This window comes from Protopterus annectens, chromosome 16.part0 (genome assembly GCF_019279795.1).
Source record: "Protopterus annectens isolate FY-2018-M chromosome 16.part0, PAN1.0, whole genome shotgun sequence".
Classification (NCBI taxonomy): domain Eukaryota; kingdom Metazoa; phylum Chordata; order Ceratodontiformes; family Protopteridae; genus Protopterus; species Protopterus annectens.
The window spans coordinates 418,027,865-418,050,938 of NC_056750.1; the positions used below are offsets into that span (position 1 = coordinate 418,027,865).

Below are 23,074 nucleotides of genomic sequence, written 5' to 3' on the forward strand. Positions count from 1 at the left end.
CTACTATACAGAACTACTTTACTAGTAACATAAAGGTTACTACAAAACGAACATTAATGACAAAGCGGGACTTATACTTTCTAGTCCTCCCACCAATTCAGCAGTCAAACTTCATTTTTCTTTGTCACTTATTGCAGAACCACAGTTCTTCTTATGTCTAAGAAGCAACTTACAGAAATGACACTTTGAAATTCTTTCCTTTATTACCTACGTTCACATTTTTGCTGGTCATCTTTCTGATCATCTCTACCATCCAGCACTATCCTCTGCTTCAAGTCTAAGGCACTCCTGATTTTCCTAGTCCACTCCTGGGATTTTCAGTCATTAAATTAATTTATTTTTGAACAATGGAGAACGCTCTCTATAGGGTTTGTTACTGTAAGCAGAAAGTACAGCAGACTTCCCCTAAGCTTGCTGACTCTCTCTTAGTTGGGGATTTTTTTTTAAATCCATTTTCTCGGACTGTTCTGCATCTAAAAGTTCATTATTTTTTCCAAACAAAATATTCTAAAAAACAGCTGGATACAGCAACCTGAAATTTCACTCCTGCGTCTCAATATCCCCAACAGCAAGGGCAAACGGGCTTCTCTTCTGCTTGATGTATGGCGATATTTTGAACCCTTCAGGCACAGTTTTGTCAGAAGCTGCCCTCTCTGCTGTTATGATGGAATCTAGGTGTTGGCATATTTTGCATGGCCAAGTTTGGAACATACACACTATATGCCCTTTCAATTAACAAATCCTGCTGTGGAATACCAATCTAGCTGCTTATTTGTACTTTCATAGAAATTATTGCAAACTACTACCTTCAGTTTCTCTGGTATGGCAGAAAGTTTCAGTTTGTGTTCATGCTGTGCTCTACTTTTAAATCTTCTTGAGAAGCCTCATATTCAGACTGTCTTTTCTTCGGTTCAGTCACATGACTAACTAAAGCTTTTTCTATTCGTTCCAGCCTGCTGTCATTCGATATTATAAATTCCTCCATGGTCGCACTTATTTTAAAACATCTCAGAACACAGATTTTACTGCTTGTAAGATGTATAACTCTTAAGAACTACAATGCAGTACTGGAGTTGAGATTGTACTGGAATTTATCGACAACTATCAAATTAAAATACATAGAGTTTGACAAGATAAACTTAATGTGAAAATAAAATTGGTGGAGAGAATGGAAAATAGTCAGAACTTTGTGATGGACAATATTTCAGCACAAAGTACCACAAGAGTGTGACACAGACTGAAAGCTTACAAATGTGAACAGAATTGTGTTTGAAAATATACTTCAGTTTAACTGATGGGATAGTGTTATGACATATCATATGGTGGAATACTTATGATGAGTCATTATTAGGTGAAAAGAGAAATAAAATGTAGGAGGGGAAAAAACAAAAACATAAGTAAACAACATTGCTCTTGAAATTAGTCTGGTCCCGCAAAGCACAAAAAGCCATTGAGAAGATAGGATATAATATGAAGACAAGTTGTTGCCATGATGGGGAAGGCAGACAAGATAGAAAGGTTTAAGACAGAATTAATGATTGAGTAAAACAGCATGGCCGGAATGCACAATAATAAAGATAACAGGGAATAAAATGCTGACAGAGCTGGAAATGGGAAAAGAAAGCAAACTACGCATTTAAAATAAAATGCAAGCTAAATGGGAAACTCTACAGTGAAGGGAGCTCACTTCCCTATTAAAAGGAAACTATGTATAGGACAGGGTGAAACACATTTTGTAAAGTTTTAGTAATCACGTTATCACTTTTCACCATCATTATTATATTTATCACTATTTCACTGGTTATGACAGCATAACAAGAAAATATTAGGTAGAGTGCTGTCAGAGAAAGTGATCAATGAAAAGCTACACCCACACACACACACTAAAATGCAATATTCAAAGTAGGGAGAGTATAATCAAGGTGGTTAGATTGCATGTCAGAATTCTTAACTGAGTCCGACCAATGTTCATGAAATACTTTAACAGAAGTTATGTTACAGGAGACACATTTGAATCAAGACGAAACACCAAGGGTTGGTAAAGGATGCAGAGATGCAAATATGGTGGATGGCAGGAAAGAGTGGCGATGTATTGGTACCCTAACTGTTGAAAAGTAAGACAGCAAAGGCAGGCTTGTGTTAGAAGACACGGGGGGAGCAACTGAGAATAACTCTGAGCAGTGTATACATACCACCTAACATCTAATAAGTGACAGCTGAAGTGATAGAATTTATACAAGGGTTGTCAGTGCTAGGAGGGGACTAGAATTTAGTGACGGCAAAATAACATACAAGTGGGACAAGGAAATGCATCACATGAAGGAAATTATTATTTAACAAAACTGAATCGATAAAAGAGATGTGGCTGAACACAGCAAAGACATGAGGCATTTACATATTTTTCAGGCCAACACAGTGCACACTCAAGGTAGGATATTTTGCATCACAAGAGAGCATTAGAATATGCGGGAAGCCATACTGACACACCCAGTTTTAGTATTGAGCATCCTTCAGTAAGTATTAGTTAAAGGGGAGAGATCAGAAAAGCTAGGATACTGGAGGCTAAAAGCAAGTTGGTCAAGTATTAAATGAAAGATGGAGGTGTTGCAGGGACAGACAGAAATCTTACAAAGAAGCAATTAATGGGGGGTATGATATGACTGAAGAATGGGATAGATCCAAACAACTATTTAGACAGATGATGCAAAATATGTGCAGAAAAATAGAGTGTAATTAAGAGGTTAGAGAGGCAGCAGCCTGGAAAAAAATAAATGAACAACAGAACTTCAGCAAAAGAGAGCGCAAATGAGTAGGAAAGAACATGAGGAACTGTATCAGTTAAAACTAGAATGGGGAAACATCTACAAGATGACCTTGTACAAAAGCAAACAACCCTGGGTGAGCATTATTACACAAACACTAGCTAACACTCTGCTAGCTGGGTGTAAGCTAAGGCAGCAAAAAGTGCATATGGAGGAGGAAGTATTTAGAAAAGAAGATGGAACATTCATGGTGAGACTAGGGAAACATTCAGGGATCATCATCTAAAGTTATACGAGGAAGAAAGTGAGTATAGAGCATAATGACAGGACTTTAAAGACCAAGGAAAATTTAAAATCAGCAAGGTTATAACAGAAATTGAGCTTGACTGAACTAATAACAAAGGAAATAGGGGGAAAACACCAGGATGGGACGATACTTCTTTCGAGTTTTGGAAGCAATACAGATATGAGCAGTCATTGGTATGGGCTGTTTAATGGGATACTAAATCATAAGACCCTTGCAATCCCAGATCCTATCATCCAATCTCAGTACTGAATCTTGATTAGAAATTTGTCACAACTCTGGCAGAAAAATATGAAAAATATCAACCCTAATTTATTTGATCTAGACCACTGTGGGATTTGCGAGGCAAGACAACCTTTTGATAATATTTTCAGAAAACACATAATGAACCTGAATGCGTCAACACGTGTTTGATAATGGTACGAGTAGATGCTAAAAGTGTTTGATAGGGTCCAACTGGGAATGCCTATGGGAAAAATGGCTAGAATGGCATTACAAAAGGAATGTGTACACCTAATACATGTAATGTGTAGAGAATCTGGAAAGGATAAAAGTAATGTCAGGACAAGTCAAATGGAGGTTAGAAGGGGTGCAAGACAGGGATGCCCCCAGTTGCCTCTTATTTGCACTACGAAATAGAACCATTAGCACATAAAATAAGACAATCAGAAATAAGTGGGTGGAATGGACAGGAAAACAAGAAAAAGTGACATTTGTGCAAGAAGTAATATAACTGAAAAATCCAGAGTGAGGGATATATCAAAGTTCACTCCATGTTAAGATGCTTTACAAAAATCGGGATACAACATAAAATAAAAACAAAAACTAAGGCAAGAGAGATTGATTATGTACCTACGTGGAATTTATTCCAGGCATTTCCCCACTAATGGGGGCACAATAAACAAATATCTAGAAGTAAGGATCACAAAGAATGCAAGGAACTCCCCCATGGGAAAGCTGGGAAAGCGTTCCATTCATGATAAAAAGGCGTAAACTACTGACAAGTGATATGGGTAAAATAATCCATGCAGAGAAAAAGTTAGTCTTACCACAGGTGTTCTATGTGGCACACGTTTTCATATGTGATCTGGGGAAGAAAGGAGATGACATTCACATGGGGGGAGGTAAACATCTGCAACTGAAACAAATGGAAATGATATTACCAGTGGAAGGAGGGGCTGGAGTTCCTAACTTGAGTATTTTAGGACTGCACAGCTGAGAGCAGTACATTAAACCTTAAAGCAATTCAATACAGATCTAATTAGAAAAGGAAGAGGCCTTTGGGGAAAAAACAAATCTATGGGCATGTTGAATGTATGGTCACATACAGTGATGTATATGACAGGATTACAATAAGACAATAAATATCAGTACTGGAATTTTAAATAGATAATAAGCAATACCAAATAAAAAAAATGGAGGGAGACATGGTAGCAAAGAGAAACTGAACTGGCATGATAAACTGGTGAGGGAGCTCTCAAACAAGCAATGGAATTACGTGACATATGTAAACCCCTAAAATAGCAACTATGTCAGGGAAGTTTAGAATATTACTCCAGAGAGGGCACAAGTTGTACCCACATGTGGTAGAAACATGTTGGAGATGCGAATTAAACTACAAGAAAGACTGGAGTCATGTCATTTGGTCTTGCCCAAAGTTAGACGAATATAAAAGACAGGGTATTGGCTAAATTAATAGGAAATACAAATGGGAATGGAATGGAGCCTCTAGAAAATTATCTTTATCAAGGATGGATAGATACCTCTCAAATAAATGGGTATGTGAAAGCTTTGACAACACCTGTATTGCTTTTAACTAAGAAAGGGATAACAAGGAGTTAGAAAACAGTTAATGTGAGAGAGAGAGAGAGAAAGAGAGAGAGAGAGAAAGAAAGAAAGATTTAATTAAAAGTTAGTGGAGGAAACTAAAACAGAGTAGGAGGTTGGCATAATGGTTAAAGTGTTTACCTTATAAACACAAGGTGCAGGGTTTGATTCTCACATGGGGTAATTGGCTAGGCTTAAAATGGATCACAAGGACAGGTAGCCTAGTATTAAATCTATGAACCTATAAAAACTGCTACAAACACCCAATTTCTTTTATATTGTGACATTACCTCATGATAATGGCGGGATGTTCTTAGAATTAATCATTTTACTGACTCTAAAAATGCATACAGAGCTCAAGCATGTCTAACTTCATCACCCCCAGGATGAAGCACTTAAGGATGTTCACCCACACATGGGTAGCAAATTGGCCCGTTTGCATATTTAGGGGACAGAGATTCAAGGATCTTCGTGATATCCTAAATTACATTCCCTGAGAGACAGCTGAGAGTTACTCTATCCTAGCTCAGCCAAGTATGCAGGACATCTGTGGGTCTGAAATAAAGTCTCCTGTGACAAGGAAGCCGTTGACTGTCAGCATGCTCATTTGGATTTTGGGAGGGGGGGTCACATCAGGAGACCCTTACTTGGACGGACACAGACAGACACACACACAGTCTTAAGAGATAGTAGAAACAAGTGTGGAAATGTACGTATGAATGTCGCAGAGGTCTCGGTCTGTGTATGTGATCCCTGGGAGACTTTGGTAAGGATTTCCTCAGGAATTCAGCATATGTAAGTTTTACTCGGATGTTGAGGAGTAGTAGTAGTAGGAGTTGTCATTAAGGGCATATATGCTGTATACTGAAATACTCTATAAAGAAATCAAGGCCTATTTTGAACAGGTATGTACACTTTTTGCAAACAGTCTGTGTTTACCACAACAATAAACGATTGTCCATATACATTTGGCAGTTGCTGCAAGCAGACTAGCAACAGATGAAGCAAGGACAGACTGTGGTTAAATTGTACCAGAGATATAAATTAGCACAAGAAGAGATAGATATCCCAAATCTGAAAGGGGGACAGATGGCCATGTGCTATATTGGTGTTAGCCTCAGGGGTAGCAGAAGAAGAGTCAAGAACTTCTTAGGGAAATTAACTGAACTGATAAGCTTACACAAACTATATTTTTGCTTTTGCCTACAAGAAAAATAATGCCATACTGTAGACCGTCTCCAGCAGCATCTGAGAATTCATTACAAACTCACCTCTCTGTAAGCTACACTATATCACCCTAAAAAAGGCAAAATGGCTAATGGCTACCCATAAGATAAATATCTAACTATTTTAGGACCCCAGCTCTACAAACTACTCCCAACTACCCACATTTACTCCCCTTACAGCTAGACTTCATGAAAAAAAACTTTTTGTACAACCTGAGACACAACTCACAAGCTGCATCAACTCTCATGATCCCTAGAAACAAACTCCACAGTACTGTAAATGCCTTCTCCTCTCATGTGTCTACTCTTTGGAAAGCTCTCCCCATCAACATAAAGAAAATCAATACTTATTCCAAATTCAAAATCCAACTAAAAAAGCACTTCTTTATCCAAGCCAAATGGTTCTCCTTCAACACAGGCAAGTTGATATGTCCTATCTCCTTTCAGAATCTCTTATGCTCTCTCAAGATTCACTCAAGAGTAATCTGCTTTAGAAACTAATGTATACATTTTGCATTACACTCTACCCGATATTGCAGTGTGGTTGTTCAATGAAATGTACATGCACGTTTTTTCTATGCATACCTCCCAACCATACTGAATTACTCTGTTTTTACCAAGATTTGGGGTCCAAAACATGGGGTGCCACGAATCCTGAGTGGCACCCCTTAATTTTCGATTTCCCAAGCTGTTTTTTTGAAAGTCCCCCCCACCCCGGCTTTTTGAGCGGACATCATCATGTGCACAATGACAACTCTGTGAAACAGCCTGCCAACCTGTCAGAATTGAGCTCAGCTAGCTCAATCTATTTAACATGGACAGCAGTTAAAAAATGCCTGACACAGAATGTGTGACAGAGGGAGCCTTTCAATGTAGAACTTCGAGGAACATGAACTTTTTTAACACCCCAAATGAGGTACGCAACGTTCTTCATAATGAGGTACACTTGAGAGGTAAAGTAGTATCCCCTACTTGTGGTTTAATGCTAACATGAAAAGGGAACTTGTCCTTTCACGATTTCGTATGCTGTTTTGGGTTTAGCCTGCTGCCTGTACTGTAGTGTGTGTAAAACTTTATTGACTGTAGTTTAATTGCAAACAATTTATGTCCTCAGTCTTGCAAACTTCTATCCTGAAAGTCTCCAAAATCCTAGCATCACTTGCTATTTATTAAATAAAATGAGTATCACATACATGATTTAAAACATATGCTACATTTTTCTTGGGGGGGGGGGCTTAGTGTTCCAAATTGGTCGTATTTGTTCTTGCCTTCGATTTTGCATAAGAAAGGAGAAATATAAGCACCCCCTTTTTCCTTGTACAAAATGAATAACTTTTCTCTCTGTAATGCCTGTCCAAGAGGCAATGGATGTGAATGGCTGGAGGGGCTTGCCAAGTCATTAAAACACTAATTCGGACAGATAGTTTCGGATCCAACTTTTGTATTTTTTTTCGTCTGATACCTGTGGCTGGAAATATGAAGATCCCATTACTCATTTGAATGTGATTGCAAAACATACCAGTCAACTTCTTTATTCAAGAACTCAGGAAAAAGCCAAACTAATTGGAAGAGAAAGGCCCTAAATGATGGGCAATTTTTAAATATTAGTACCAAAAGCTGCCTTACTCAGAAGAGCAATCCTGATCACTCGTAAATATATAAAAAATGTAAACCAAGTCCAACGATGAGTGGTGGAGTGCAGCAGATCAAATAAACAGAACTAGTCCAAAAATAATTCAAGGCTTTAATCCACAGTATTGTAAGGCACAAGTACAATACACTACAAGTTGCAGTTGATAAGCGCTTTCACCCAAGAATGAGCTTCATCAGATCAAATCACTGCTACCCATAATTCCCTTATATATTATACAACACCCTATCAAACAATTCAATCAATTTCAATTAAAACATATTACAATTCATAAAACACATGTAATTTTAAAAAATAATAAAACCAATGTATGGAATAAAACCATTACATGATATCCTATATAATATTATACATAACTTTCACCTATATGTACATCATAATAACAAACTCACAATAGCTAAAAACTGTGCTTAATGCTTAGTATTATTGAGCGACTATGACCTCAAGGAATTTATCTGAAATTTAAGCATTTTACGAGGGACAGACCACAACTATACGGCAAAAATCAGGAACACTTGAGAGGTATGTTGCAAATATATTAAAAGGCAAATCGGACGTGGCTTGTAAATGTGGGAAAATTGGAGTTCCCGCTATTCACAATGTCTTCAACCATCTTGTCTTTCATTGGTTAGCAGTTTAAATACAAATTTGAAGTTTCTCTGAAGGAATGTATATAGACAGCTAGAAACATACTTGCCAGCTTTCCAGAATTTTGCAGAAAGTTCACATTTTTACTTCATATTTTAGGTCTGTATTTCATAACATTTCTTGATGTCTGGCAAATCATTGAGAACTTCAAGTCATAAATTGACAGCCATTGGAGTTTCAGACTTCAAATCCTTCAGAAAATAAATGCTAATGGAATATTTATTATTCTATCAACTATCTAAGTTGTAACAGCAGTATTTAAAAGTCTTACCTTGATTTTGGTACCATTTTTATTTTTGGCTTTGTCTGGAAGCCTTGCACTAAAAGGTTGAGAAGTATGGCCAGGAGGCACAAGGCATGGGTGGAAAAACATTTTTGTCATGTTCTCTAAAAGGTGGCAGTAGTAAAGACATGATTACTCTCCTAGTTCATACTCTGAACTATATTATGTTTTGGAGGCTAGCCTACTGGAAATGTGAGGCTCCAGTCCCAGAACTCTAACAAATTAAACACATTTTTTCAGTATTAGCAAAATGGGAAATTTGCTGTCACACCTCAAAAACCATGTGTCACTGTTAGTGGCTCAACAGGTAGCAAGCACACTTACCTTTGTTGCTGGATGATCAGAAGGCTGTGGATACAATTCCCACCTCAGGTGCTTCACAGTAGTGACACTGCAGTGCTACTCTTAAGTGTGCCTTTCTTAAAATGAGAAATTAAACCAAAGCCCCAACTGCCTGGGTTGGTGGTAGCCCATTTGGATGTAAATGATCCCACTGCTCTTACTGAAAAAAGTAGGGGATGTCATACCTCCCACTGTGCCAAATTACTCTTTTTTTACCGAGGTTTGGGGTCCAAAACATGGGGTGACTAGTGGTACCTAGCTGCTGTGTGTGTGTGTGTGTGTGTGTGTGTGTGTGTGTGTGTGTGTGTAAATGCCCATGGTGAATATACCTGGTGGCTAGAGGTACTCAGACTCAAACCCTGAACCTTGGGTACAAGGTAGCAAGAGCCTAAAGTCCCTACCCACCACCACCTTCACATTTTTGCCTTAGATTTTTATTCTGTTCCTCATAAAATCATTGTTTTTTTCTGGATATTTCTGGCAAATCAGTGAAGGACTGAATTCACTAAATAGTGACAGGCATTTGACTTTCAGACTTTCATATTATTCAGAAAATAAATGATAACGCAAGGTCTTTTATTATAGCAATTTTCTAAGTTTAAGATCAGTATTTGAACTCTGTCCCTGTTTCTGGGGATGTATTCCCCCATTATTGGCTTCATCCAGGGTTTTTGTGCTAAGAGGTTGAGAACTATGGTGAGAAGTGAGAACTGAATTCACTAAATAATAGATAGGAGACTAAAACTTAAATGGCTTTCAGGAAACTGCTGATTTGGCATAGTGGTATGTTGCTCTGACTGTAGTGCACAGGGTCCTGGGTTCACGACTTGGCAGTGAAACAGATGGTGGTAACACATTTTATTCTACCAACTTTCCAAAATGATACAAGCAATGTTTAAAATTTGTCCCTGGTTTTGCCCCCCCCCCCAATAAATTTTTAGATTTTTCCAGCTTTCTTGTGCTGCAAAGTTGACAGATTCAGTTTAGTGTCTAGTGGATTTTTTTTACAAGGACCCGAGAGCTTCAGGGGAAGAGAAGTTTAGTGTTGCTTATGCTGAGGTTGCTTGCATTGCTCATAGCATAACAGGTTAAATACTTGCTTTTGATGCAGAAGGCTGTGGGTTCTACTCCCACAGTAGGTAGATGCATTCCTGATATTGTACTTTAAAAGGGGGATAGGTATAACAAGTCAAGGGTGTAGCTACAGATATAACAGAAGTGAGAAAATGTCATACACAAGGGCATTTGTCCCTCAGTGAAAAGAGCAAAAATATCATTAACCAAAATTCAGCAACAGAAAATCATACATATGTTCTGCTCTCAATTATAAGAAAAATATTTTTAAACAACTACAATACATTTTCCAGCACCCAAGATAAAACACATTTTTCCACTGCAGACAGTTGAGAAGCAAGAGTGGCCAATTAATAGCACCTGGATTACAATTACAGTTTTGATGCTTTAGGATGAATATAGGAGATGGGCTGTCAGTACTTGGTCTTGGACTTCACTACTATCATTTTACATTATATATATATATACATACACACATACATACATACACACACACACATATATATATATATATATACTATTATATTATAAATAAATAAATGTGTGGGGGGGTAGACTTTTATGATGGAAATGTTCTGAATTGGGCAGTTTTGTCATTATTTGTTCATGCATTTTGTTTCATTGCCTACTGGAAAAATGTTCAATCAATAAATTTAAAATGCGCTTTAAGTCTAACAAGTGTGCTGTATTATACAAGGAATATAATTTAATAAAGTCAGGAAGGCGCATCAAAGAACACGTGTAAGTTTCTTGTTTTGTGTGCACGGGGCCTATGGTAATATTTATCCACCACTGGCCAGATGCATTTTCTTTGGATGTGGTGTGGATTTTAATACTGTTTCAATGAATGCGAGTTAAGGGCAGAGAAGTTTTAAAGTCAAGTCTATTTTCATTGTGAGACAGTATTTTTAAACAGATGTCTATTAGTGTTTGCGCATTGTGCTATAAAATGTAAATATAAAATCTAAATAATCATTGTAGAAGTAAAGCAGTTTGCTTATTAGTCTTTATGGTAAATGGGATAAAATAGCCAGGTAATGGGACATTGGAATGGCTGCAGGGCGACTCCAGTGCCATATTTTGGTTGTCTTTTCTTCAGTTTGCATTTAAAAGCTGGTATCCCACAATTCCACTGGAGTGGGCAGGGTTACGTAATTATGCATGCAACTTTTATGCTAGTAAGTGCACATATTTGTACCTATTTTTCACGGGCCTTGCCCAGACTTTTGATGTTTCCAGGTTGAGAAGTATGTTTCTATGTAATTAGTTTGAACTACTCTGTTATTGCTTACTTTTCTGTATTTTTTGTGAAATGTGCTGTATTTCACCCAAGTTGGGCCTGAAATTGGTCAGTATTGATCAGTACACTACCCCAGTTAAAAAAAAAAAAAAAAAAAACCACAAACAACTATGTGGTGACTACGGAAAGAAAGGAGGAGAAGTCAGTGTAAGGAAGAATTACCTTTAGCTACAAATATGTTAGGCTTCTGTGAAGAGTAAATAAAATCAGTACTACAGTGGGGTTACCACCTGGACAGTACTTCTTTGGACAGATGTTTCATGTGAAGGAAACTAAAAAAAAAAATGGTATATGCCCCAAGATTTTAGGGCAAAAAAAATGTCAAATTTTCTTTAATAGTTGCATAAAACAGTTTTTTTTTTTAATTTGAAACACCTAAATGTTCTATGAAATAGCAAACGTGTAGTAAGAATCTTTGTGTTCAACATCTTTGTATCATGTATAGTAAGGGTTAAAATGTGAAACTGCACTGCGTGCCAAGAAATAAGCTAAAATAAGTTGTTTTTTTTTTAAAGGATTTGCTGACCAAAGAGGAATGCACAGATGATACCTTGATCCAGGCACAAGCTTAGCTTTGCCTGACCTCTGACCATCCAAGGCTCCAGGATGTGAATTTATAGCTTTGAGTGAAATTCCTTGTCTAGTAACCAGTCACTGTGTACGTGCAGGAGAGGGTATGAAAACCCATGTGAAATATACAGAATTTAGACTGCTGACATACCATGTACTTTGTAGCATGTCTCCATGCATGTAAAATAAACCTTTTTGCTTACTTTTATCTGCATGATTCTTCCAGTACATGTTCTGGCACCCAAGACCGTGGGGCCGCCTCTTCACGGTACGAATCGCATAAGAGGGACTGAAAAACCTGTACAGGAAGGGGAGAACGAATCTCGGGCTCCCTTGAACGGAAAGACCTCCGACAAAGAAGTCGTAAGTAGAGGCCAGTCACTCTTAGATTCGATCCGTGGGACGGTGACGAACGGGGCGAAAGAACCGCAGAAAGGTAAGCGTAACATTTTTTTTCTTTCTTTTTGTATTGTTCTCTTTTTAAAAAGAACAAAGGGACTAGTCATAAAGGAATTTCTTTTGTTTAAATTTTACAAAAGACCGGTAGAGATCTCAGGAAAAGGAAACAGTTTTTCTTTTAAATAAGAAAAATGGGAAACAGTTTTTCTTTTAAATAAGAAAAATGGGAATAGGAAGCAGTTGTTGTGCTAGTAAGGGCTGCTTAAATAAAAGGACTGAAGATGAGGAATATATGTTTAAATTACATCCAAGAGAAAAAAAAAAAAAGAAAACTTAAAATACATAAAAAATGAAAGACAAATTATGGATTTAGTGGTAACTTAAATAGATCAGAATGTCAAAATTTGGTGAGAGATCTGCGTAGGGACGCAGGAGGCAAAGTTAAAAATCCAGTAAAGATGGGATTCCCTCAAGCACAGAAATGGTTAAAAGAAGCTAATAAGAGACATAGGGAACAATTTTCGAATAAGGAAAGTGGTGGCTCAAGTGCAAAAAGGTGCATTTTTTGTCCATAAAGAAGATGACGAGATATCTGTTGTCTGTCGTAAACCGACAGCCCCACCCTTGTATCCAGAAGTCCCTAAAGAAATGGTCGGTCCACCCCAGTATCAGGAAAAAGAAGCAGAAAATCAAGAAAAGGTGTCCTCCGTAGTTTTACAGGAGGCATGCCGTCCTGACTATGCTTTCTGACCCCACAAAAAGAATTAAAACTACAGTCAGTACCAAAATCCTTATGGTCCCTAGGACAGCACGACATTGGGCTAATGAAAACAGCAGGACAGGTTAAAATAACTCCAAAATCCGATTTTAGACCTCATAAGTGTCAGTATCCATTAAGTAAAAAGGCAGAAGAAGGCATTTTTCCAGTGATCACGGCTCTACTGAGAGCTGGGGTTTTAATTCCATGTACAGATTCACTGTGTAACACACCCTTGTTCCCAGTAAGGAAACCGGACGGGACATGGAGAATGGTACAGGATCTGCAGGCTGTAAATGCTGCTGTAGTGCCAAGGGCTCCTATGGTCCCAGATCCATCTGTTTTGTTAAATGATATCCTTCCCACGGATAAGTATTTTTCTGTTATTGACATTAGTAACGCATTCTTTTCTATTCCCCTACAGGAAGATAGTAGGTTTTGGTTCGCTTTTACGTTTATGAGCAAGCGGTACACATACACACGACTACCGCAGGGATATTGTGAAAGCCCTACAATCTTTTTGCAAGAAATGTCAACAAACCTGGCACAGTTTCAACCAGAGCATGGCTGTCGTCTACTATTGTACGTGGACGACATCTTACTGGCTGCACCCACGGAGGCTGTCTGTGAGTCCGAAACTATTCGGTTATTGCATTTCTTGGCGAAAGAGGGACATAAGGTAAATAAATCTAAATTACAATTTTGTAAAACTGAAGTACGGTATCTAGGCTATACCATTTCAATTGCTGGTAGACAACTAGATAACTGTAGAAAAGAAGCTATTTTACAGGCACCAATGCCCAGCACAAAAAAAAAGAAATTATGTCATTTTTAGGAATAACAAATTTCTGTTGTAGTTGGATTCCCAATTATGCAGAGGAAGTAAATCCACTTTCGGAACTTATTTTCGCACTTCCCATGGCAGCACATGACGCGCTGAAATGGACGGATAAGGCAATACAGGCATTTACTAGGGTAAAACAATTGATAGCAGGATCTGCAACACTTAAGTTTCCCTGACTATACAAAACCCTTTGTTCAGACAGTAGATTGTAAGCAGGGCTTTATGACATCGGTTCTGTTGCAAACGTATGGGGATAAGTTGAGACCATTAGCTTTTTATTCCAGTAAATTGGACACAGTGGCACGATCTTTGCCACACTGTGTACAAGCGGTAGTCGCAGCCGCACAGGCTGTGCAAGCGTCTGCAACCCTAGTTTTGTTTCATGACCTTACCTTACGAGTACCGCACTCTGTCACGGTAATACTACTACAGGATAAAGTTACCTTTCTCTCTCCTAGCAGACATTTATCCTGCATGACAACGTTACTATCACAACCACACATGACCATTGAGCGATGCACCACTCTTAATCCAGCCACGCTGTTACCTACAGCTGACGATGGTGCCCCTCACGTGTGTTTAGATTTAATACACTCTAATGTCTTACCAAGACCAGACCTTAAGGACCAACCTTTGGCAAATTCAGATTGGACCCTGTTTGTAGATGGGTCAGCACGTAAGAATGAGGCAGGTATCACACAAGTGGGGTATGCAGTCACGACTGAGACTGAGGTACTAGAGGCAAAACCCCTCCCCAGGAGCCTGTCCGCGCAAGCGGCCGAATTGATTGCTTTGTCCAGAGCATGCACCATCTCCAAGGATAAGGCAGTTACTATCTACACAGATAGTCAGTATGCTTTTTCCACGGTCCATGTCTTTGCACAGCAATGGAAAAATAGGGGAATGGTTACGGCCTCAGGAAAGAAAATAACCCACAAGGATTTAATCCTTAGCCTCTTACAAGCTGTCCAACTGCCATGGGGTCTGGCCATCTGTAAGTGCGCAGCGCACACAAATGCCAAGGCTCCAGTATCACTTGGAAATGCACTGGCTGACAAAACTGCAAAAAGTATAGCCTTAACCTCTACCTTTGCACTCGGGACCACACAAAAGGAACTTCACCCTACAGATAAATTTGATCTACAAACTTTACAGGTAATGCAGGAACTTAGTACAGTTCAGGAAAAACAGCGATGAATTAAATATGGGGCTATTCAAAAGCAGGGAGTTTTTGTAGGTCCAAATGATAAGTATGTCTTGCCAACAAACCTTTTTAGGTATGCCTCATTAGTGACACATGGCCCATCTCATCTGCGCCCTGCTGCTATGGTTCAAATGATCCAGCAAATTTTCTGGACCAAGGGCTTTATAGCATACGCTAAATGATTTTGTTTATCGTGCCTGCTTTGTGCACGATACCATGGTGGTGGGGGGCGGATCACCCCAGCAGCTTTTCCGCTGCCTCTGTATCCATTTCACACAATCTGTATGATTTTATTGAACTAACTCCTGTTCAACAGAGGCGATTTGTGTTAGTCATTATTGACGCTTTTAGAAAATGGGTTGAAGCTTTTCCGGTAGCACACCCAGATGCACTGTTGGTAGCCAAGGCCCTTACGAATAACATTATCCCTCATTTTGGGCTACCTACACGCATCTATTCTGATAATGGCACACATTTCGTAAACCAAGTTATTCAAAAGCTGGCCGCCGTTTGTCAGATAGACTGTGCCTACCACCCACAGTCAGCAGGGTTGGTTGAATGCCATAATGGCATTCTCAAAGGCAAGTTACGTAAACTCATGGCCGAGACACATTATTATTCTGAATATACAGAACACGAGTCATGCGAAAAACTGTATGAATAACATGTATTACTGATGATACAAAGTGTTGTTAGGGGGGAAATGTAGTAAGAATCTTTGTGTTCAACATCTTTGTATCATGTATAGTAAGGGTTAAAATGTGAAACTGCATTGCGTGCCAAGAAATAAGCTAAAATAAGTTGTGTTTCTTCTAAAGGATTTGCTGACCAAAGAGGAATGCACAGATGATACCTTGATCCAGGCACAAGCTTATCTTGCGCCTGACCTCTGACCATCTAAGGCTCCAGGATGTGAATTTATAGCTTTGAGTGAAATTCCTTGTCTAGTAACCAGTCACTGTGTACGTGCATGAGAGGGTATAAAAACCCATGTGAAATGTACAGAATTTAGACTGCTGACATACCATGTACTTTGTAGCATGTCTCCATGCATGTAAAATAAACCTTTTTGCTTACTTTTATCTGCGTGATTCTTCCAGTATATGTTAAGAGCATTAAAATCTTTTGACAAAAAGCGACTCAAATGCTATAAGAATAAGTTTTTATTTTGGCAAAAAAGTGAAACTCAGTCCTCTGCACTAGCAAAATATCACATTTCTAAAAAAAAAAAAAAAAATGTAACAATTTGGGCACTTGAAAAGGTGGTAACCCTATACTACAGTAAGGCAAAGCTGGCTTGTTAGCCATTACAGGAAGTGGAAAAGTCACATGGTTAGCTGAAGACATCTGCCTTGCAATATTCTGGTTTTCAACAGAATGTCTTGTCTCCATACCTGAAAAAGAACCAAACAGCATCGAAAGAGGAAAAGGTATTTGTTGATCATGATTCTTCTGCACTAGCAACTGTGCAGTAATAGTAATTTCTTACTACTATGCAGACATATTGTGCAAAAAACTGTAAAGTTCAAGCTGATGTATGCAGTCTCCTTAAGGTCTCATTTCAAAATGAAGCTAAGACTGCTTGTAGACGCATTAGCAACAATAGACAGGACTCACACATTCAAAGCCAAGGAAAAAAGCTAGAGATCAGGAGTTGCACTCCAAAGATGAAACTAGATTCCGTTGTCAGAGGCTTCCACAAGTACCTTTTGGAAGACTGAAAGTGGGGTGTGAGATGAAGCAGCAGTACAGCAGTACTGAAAAAGAAAAAAAAAACTTTTTGTGAAGTTTCCAACAAATGGGTTGATGTAACATATACCCCATTGGAAAGAGACTAATATATAGTCTCAACATCAACTTCAGGATTAAAGAACACTGTTTTGCATTTAAAAAGTTTAACTTAAAGTTTCATAGTATCTTTCGTAATACATTACATGACATAATTGATTAATAGTGTACAATACCTTCAAATGTTTTTACACACATGCGGAAAACACACATACTTCCCTGTCAGAGATACTGCTTGTATCGCTCCTTGTACCGCATACATTACACAAGCACGCAGGGGTGTTTCAATATCAAGAGATTAATCAGTTTTAAACTTCATGAATACTCTTAATCATGCACTGATTCTCTAGCCTAGGGCCAAAACTTTAATACCTTTCCACTACCCTCAAAATAAATTTGCCCCATGTCCATTATTTCAGACTTAAATCATACCTATGAAACCAACCAAAATAAATGCCTTCTTAGAGGAAGAAAAATAGACCCTCATTATTCACTCTACATAATATACAAATCATCCCACTTAATATTCACATGCAATTATACACTTCCCTTGGTTCACTACCCTTCCTCCACATCTCTGCCCTTTTCCTCCCTTTAGAGGAGTATGTATCTGTAGAGAATATGTAGTGTTGCGTCCTCTACTATTTCTGAATGTATATATAGCAGATGGAGTGCTGCTGTATCCAACTATTTCCGACTGGTATTACATTTTATATACACATATGTGTGTGTGTGTATATTATATATATATATATATATATATATATATATATATATATATATATATATATATATATATACACATATATACACACACACACACACACAACACATTAATTTACACATTACATAATATATGGGTTTCTTTGCAGTACTCTATTTTAGCTTAAGTTGAGTGACATTTTGTCAACAACCCAGTATAGCTAAAAGAACAGACTGTCGACAAATATGCAACATAGGAAAATCCCAACGGATGGAGAATATGCCCTTTCCACACGGATTGTGTGATCTCCAACTTGTAATAAAGTAATTATCAGGGGAGTACTGTGGGGTTGCCCCCCTGCAAGAACTCTGTTTTATGATTTGCATATTCCAATGAAGAGCCTTGCAGCACACACAGAAGCATGTTGACATTAGTGACAGCAGCATTACAGCCATTGATCAAGTCCCACTATATCAATATATCTAATTAAATAAACCAAAAAGATAAAAAAAGGTCACACAGCAAAGCCATAAAAAACTGCAAGAAAGACCAAGTCATGCTACAGTCTTCGCTGAGTAATACCTTTAATCTCCTGTAGTGGACACGCATGGGATATATGCAAATTATCCCCAAAGAGCATACTGGTATTTCAACAAGTTTTCTCAATGCCAATGATTTTAAGTTTTTAATGAGATTACACACACACATACAGAAATGCATACACACTATGTGTGTGTGTGCAAAAAATATTATAGATTTTAGACAAACATATCGAATCTATATCGTTTACATTGTTGTTGTGTCCTCAACTATTCTTATACAATTATACCACATATATGTATTACAATTCCTGTTTAAAATTAATTAATTCATTTTGCTTTCATTAATATGCACCACTTTTTAAGTTCTTTACCCCTGGAATATTTCAACAAGTGGAATAAAGAGGCTCAATATTTTATCATATTTTACAAATGGATGGACTGAGGTGGTGTACTTTTATTATATGAAGTGTCAAACCAGGCAGGAATGCACATTTGTCAGAAACCATGAAAAGTTGTTAAGAATTTTCAGTAATGTTGTACCCCCCCCCCCCATTTTGGTCAGTTTGTACAGGAGAAAGACAGAGGAAACCACCACCTCACAAAAAATATGACCATGTGTTATAATAATCTCTGATGGCATTCACAAATCCTAATTAAAAATATTGTTCAAATTTCAAGTGGACTGTATGACTCGACTCCATGTATGTATATTTTACCATGCCATGGATGTAAATAAAGCAAAGTAGACATTTAAAAAGGAACAAAAAAAAAAAGTGTTCCTATGCCACTTCCAACTCTGCCCTAGCAAGTGCAGTATGTCAGCAATACTCCAGGCTAGAATTTTGGCCAGGTGTCTTAAATAAACAATAAACATGCTGGTAAAGAAAAGTATGCAAAATATTACACAAGAAAGAAAGATAAACCCCCGTAGCGCAACACTGTTCTGTGCCTAAAACACAAACATTTCCAAAAAGCAAAGACAAGATTTAAATCTGAGAATATCCAGGTTAACATCATCACATAATTCAACTTTCAACTAAGCACAGACTTCAATAAAATGAAAGGTATATAACTGCCCAGAAGTTGATTCTGTACTGACAAGCTATGCATCACAAATCAAAACCTCGAAAACACAATGCCTGACAATTTATCTCTTAAAAAGTAAACATTTTTTCCAGCCATTACTGCAGTTACCCAGTATGAAATGCACATTCAATGGTCCTGTGGAGAGAGTCCCCCCCCCCCCAATAGCAGACAGCATACAACTTTGAAAAACAGAATGTACAATGTAAGTATGATCTAAGATTTTTGATGGTAAGATTTTTTTCTTCTATCCAAAACATATTGTACCCATTTTATTCTACAAAAATGACAAATAAATGATAATTAGATTAAGTCACACTTGCAAAGAATTGCTTCCACAAGCAGTCTGATACATAAAAGGATGCATTACATGTTTTCATAAATATGCAAGTAAATGCTGTCAAAAAATAAGCAGACCACTAAAAGTGGCTAAAACTAGTGAATGAAAACAAAAATATAATGGGACACTAAGTTACGACAAGCAAATACAAACCATGCATGCAGAACGAACAATGGACTAGAGATAAGGGGAAAAAAGTCTTAAAAATCACAGGATAAAAATAAGACAAAAAATTAAAAATGCAACCAATAAACATGAGAAAGAAATAAAAAGCTGATCTACAAGGGCATCGACAACCTGTAGAAGCAAACTTACATTTTCCCTGATCATCAATCATTTGTCTAACTGGTGTACCTACTTAAATATAAACACAGGTCAATCAATAACTCTTTTACAAATGTCAGTTCCACTTCTGATACAAGTAGGAAAAAAAAATCAAAATTAATCTTGGCCTTACTAGTTGTGTGACATACTGACAAATGTTAGTTGAGTCCACTGAAATTCTAGTGTCACCCATGTCTTCCTTTAAAAATTACTTTAGTCTTAAATGAAGTCTTTGAACTTGTCAGCTATAGTATATGTATAACTGACACAAACACCACACATACCCACCCTTTACAGTGATGTAGAAATCACAGTTTTTCACAGTCACATTAAAATAAAACCCATCACATATTTCATATGTTTACTATCCTCTATATTAATAACAAAAGATTATGCATTCTGACTATACTTGTACAAGTTTCGCTACTGAGAAAGATATTCCAAAGAAATGAAGAAAAAAAAGTTGCCAGAAAGGTCTATATATCATACGAACCTCCAGAACAATGTACAGCAGAAATCTAGAAGGCAGGCCATAGAAGCACAGTTATCAATGAATATTGCCTCTTGCTGACAAGTGATGGACGGTACAACACTGAACATGAAACAATCATAAAACTCAGAAATTACTACTTTTATACTGCACTACGTAGTTGTACATCTTCTAAACAACTCTCTGTGTTTATTTGCAGCTTCAGCAGCTCGATCAGAACAACAAACAAAATGACATTTTTGTAAAACTGTCATCTCACACCCAAACATAATGAAAGTTTTGAAACATGAGGAGAATAAGTTTAAGATGACTTCCCTGCTTAGTTTAGCAGATGCATATCTGAGTCAAGCGGGAAGGGAAATCAAACCAGAAATACATAAAAATCAGGCATCAACTGAATTTGCAAAAAAAAAAAAAAAACAAAAGAAAAAATATGGTGAAGGATCAGATGAGAAGGCAAGAAATGTGAAAATGCATATAGTTGCAAGTACTGAAAGCTCTTGGAACAACTTCATACTGATCAGGATTGAACGTAGGAATGGTTAAGGAGAGGTGAATTTAAAACAAAAGGTTAATATTGACAACCCAAAATGCTGGACTAAATACACGTTGCTTTGCAAAGTCCATTGAACATGTGAGAGAAAGACAAATGTAGGTTTTGTAAAACTGAATTGGAAACAATCACACATCTTATTGCTGGTTGAGATGATATACTAATAGCAGAAGGACAAAATACTGACAGGCATTATGTTGCACTGGGGATTGTGCAAACATAATTAAAGTAGCAGAAATACACTGGAAACATGAGCTGCAAAGCTTAATAGAAAACAAAGTTTATATCACATGGGATCACCCATTACCAACAGTTCAGAAAATAGATGTGAGCAAACCAGATTTAGTAGTCCATGAAAACAAAACAAAAAAGCACTGATCATTGAAATTGCTACACCCAGTGACTACAGTTATGGTTGCCACCTTTTCAAATGGCCAAAGTGAGACTTTTTCAGGACACACATCAGATTTTTACAGGCCGAAACATACCTACGGTCAGTACAAAGGACAGAACTTAACTTTTTTGTCTAAATAAAAGCTTATTCTTGTAGCAGTTTAGTTGCTTATTCTGTTTCTTGTAACATTTAGGTATTTTAGATACAGAAATAACTATTTTATGCAACTATTACATACAATATGGGACATAATTATGTCCTACAATCTCAGGACATTTGCCATTTTTAATATTTTTTGTCAGGACATAACTGCCCAAAGAGAGACTGTCCCTCGCAAAGTGGGACAGGTGGTAACCCTAACTACAGTGTCTTAAGTACAGAAACAGACACAAAGTCATAAAATACCAGGATTTGTAGGCAGAAAGAGGTTCTATGTGGAAGAAGGACACCCAGTCAGTCAGTTCCAATAGTAGTAGTAGCAACAGGTCTTGTAAAAAATAATTTACAATCTACTTCGATATGCTACAGATACATGCAACTCCCCAAGAATTGCGGGAAACATCATTGCTAGACATACGCTGGATGCTGACAAGATCACTTCTAGCTAACACTGAAGACTGAAACAATGGTACTTTTATGAACTTTAATTCCCGTCATGGTATAAATATCCCCAAAAGGCTTGGAGATATTAAATGGGAATAACCAACATTCACTAGCTTTAAACACACATTACATATGACAGAATAAAACAGCTGTTTTAATTTGACGTTAAGCATGCCCAATTAAAACAGCTATAGTTAATAAGACTTCCAATCATTGTTTAGAAAAGGCTGGACTTCCCTGAATTCGTAAACATACGTGAAGCTTTGAGGGCCTGCCCTACAATCAACTGAATGAAAGATGAAGTGGGAAGCGCATTCAAGAAAACATAAAGTAGCAGTGGAATATCCACTGCATACACTTTAATGTTTTGAAATGCCAGAAGTACGTACGGCCTGCTTTACAAATATTTATCATTAACACACTGTTATTTTAATCTTTGTGATATGATGAGTACTTCAGCTATTATCAAGCCATGCAAAGTAAGGAAAGTAAATTCAGACGGTCAAGTTACACATTATTATTATTTAATGGTACTTTGCACACAATGCAGTAAAAACATATACTTAAAACTAAATTGCTCAGTAAAACAGAGAAACCCCCATACCTCTACTTGTGTATATATATATATATATATTGCTGTCAACAAGAGGACAGAGAGAAAAACTCCCGATCAATTGCTGGCAATGACAATTTCGTGGAATCCTGCATGACCAAACTTTAAATCCCCACCAAGTGCTTTAAACTTCTCTCCGAAATCATTTGGACACGACAGCTACAGAAACCCAAGCAAGGAAAACCTTGCACCTGCGCAGTCAGAGAAGCAAGCCCCGATGGCAAGTAATCATCTTTACGACGCGGCTGGCGTGATAAGCTACACCTCTGACGTAAAAGGAAGGCGTTTCTTAATGTACTTTTTACTACAGAATTAACACTAAGTGAAACGCATTTCACTGTTTTTTTCAACACAATGTAGAGGTTCAACATAGTTTACAAAGTCGCAAAGATGATAAATTCATTAAAATGTTAGAATATGGTTTTACACTGTAAAACAGCAGGAATTTGA

General features: G+C 37.5%; 1 protein-coding gene across 1 annotated transcript in view; it reads right to left on the reverse strand.

Annotated features, from left to right (window-relative positions):
* The window catches only part of GOLGA1 (golgin A1), a 2,378,923-nt gene extending 2,356,114 nt beyond the window's left edge, over nt 1-22,809 (reverse strand). Inside the window, exon 1 of the mRNA XM_044058132.1 lies at nt 22,616-22,809. The gene's annotated coding sequence lies outside the window, so the exon portion shown is untranslated. The remainder of the gene's footprint in view (nt 1-22,615) is intronic.
* Between the last annotated feature and the right edge of the window lie 265 nt (nt 22,810-23,074).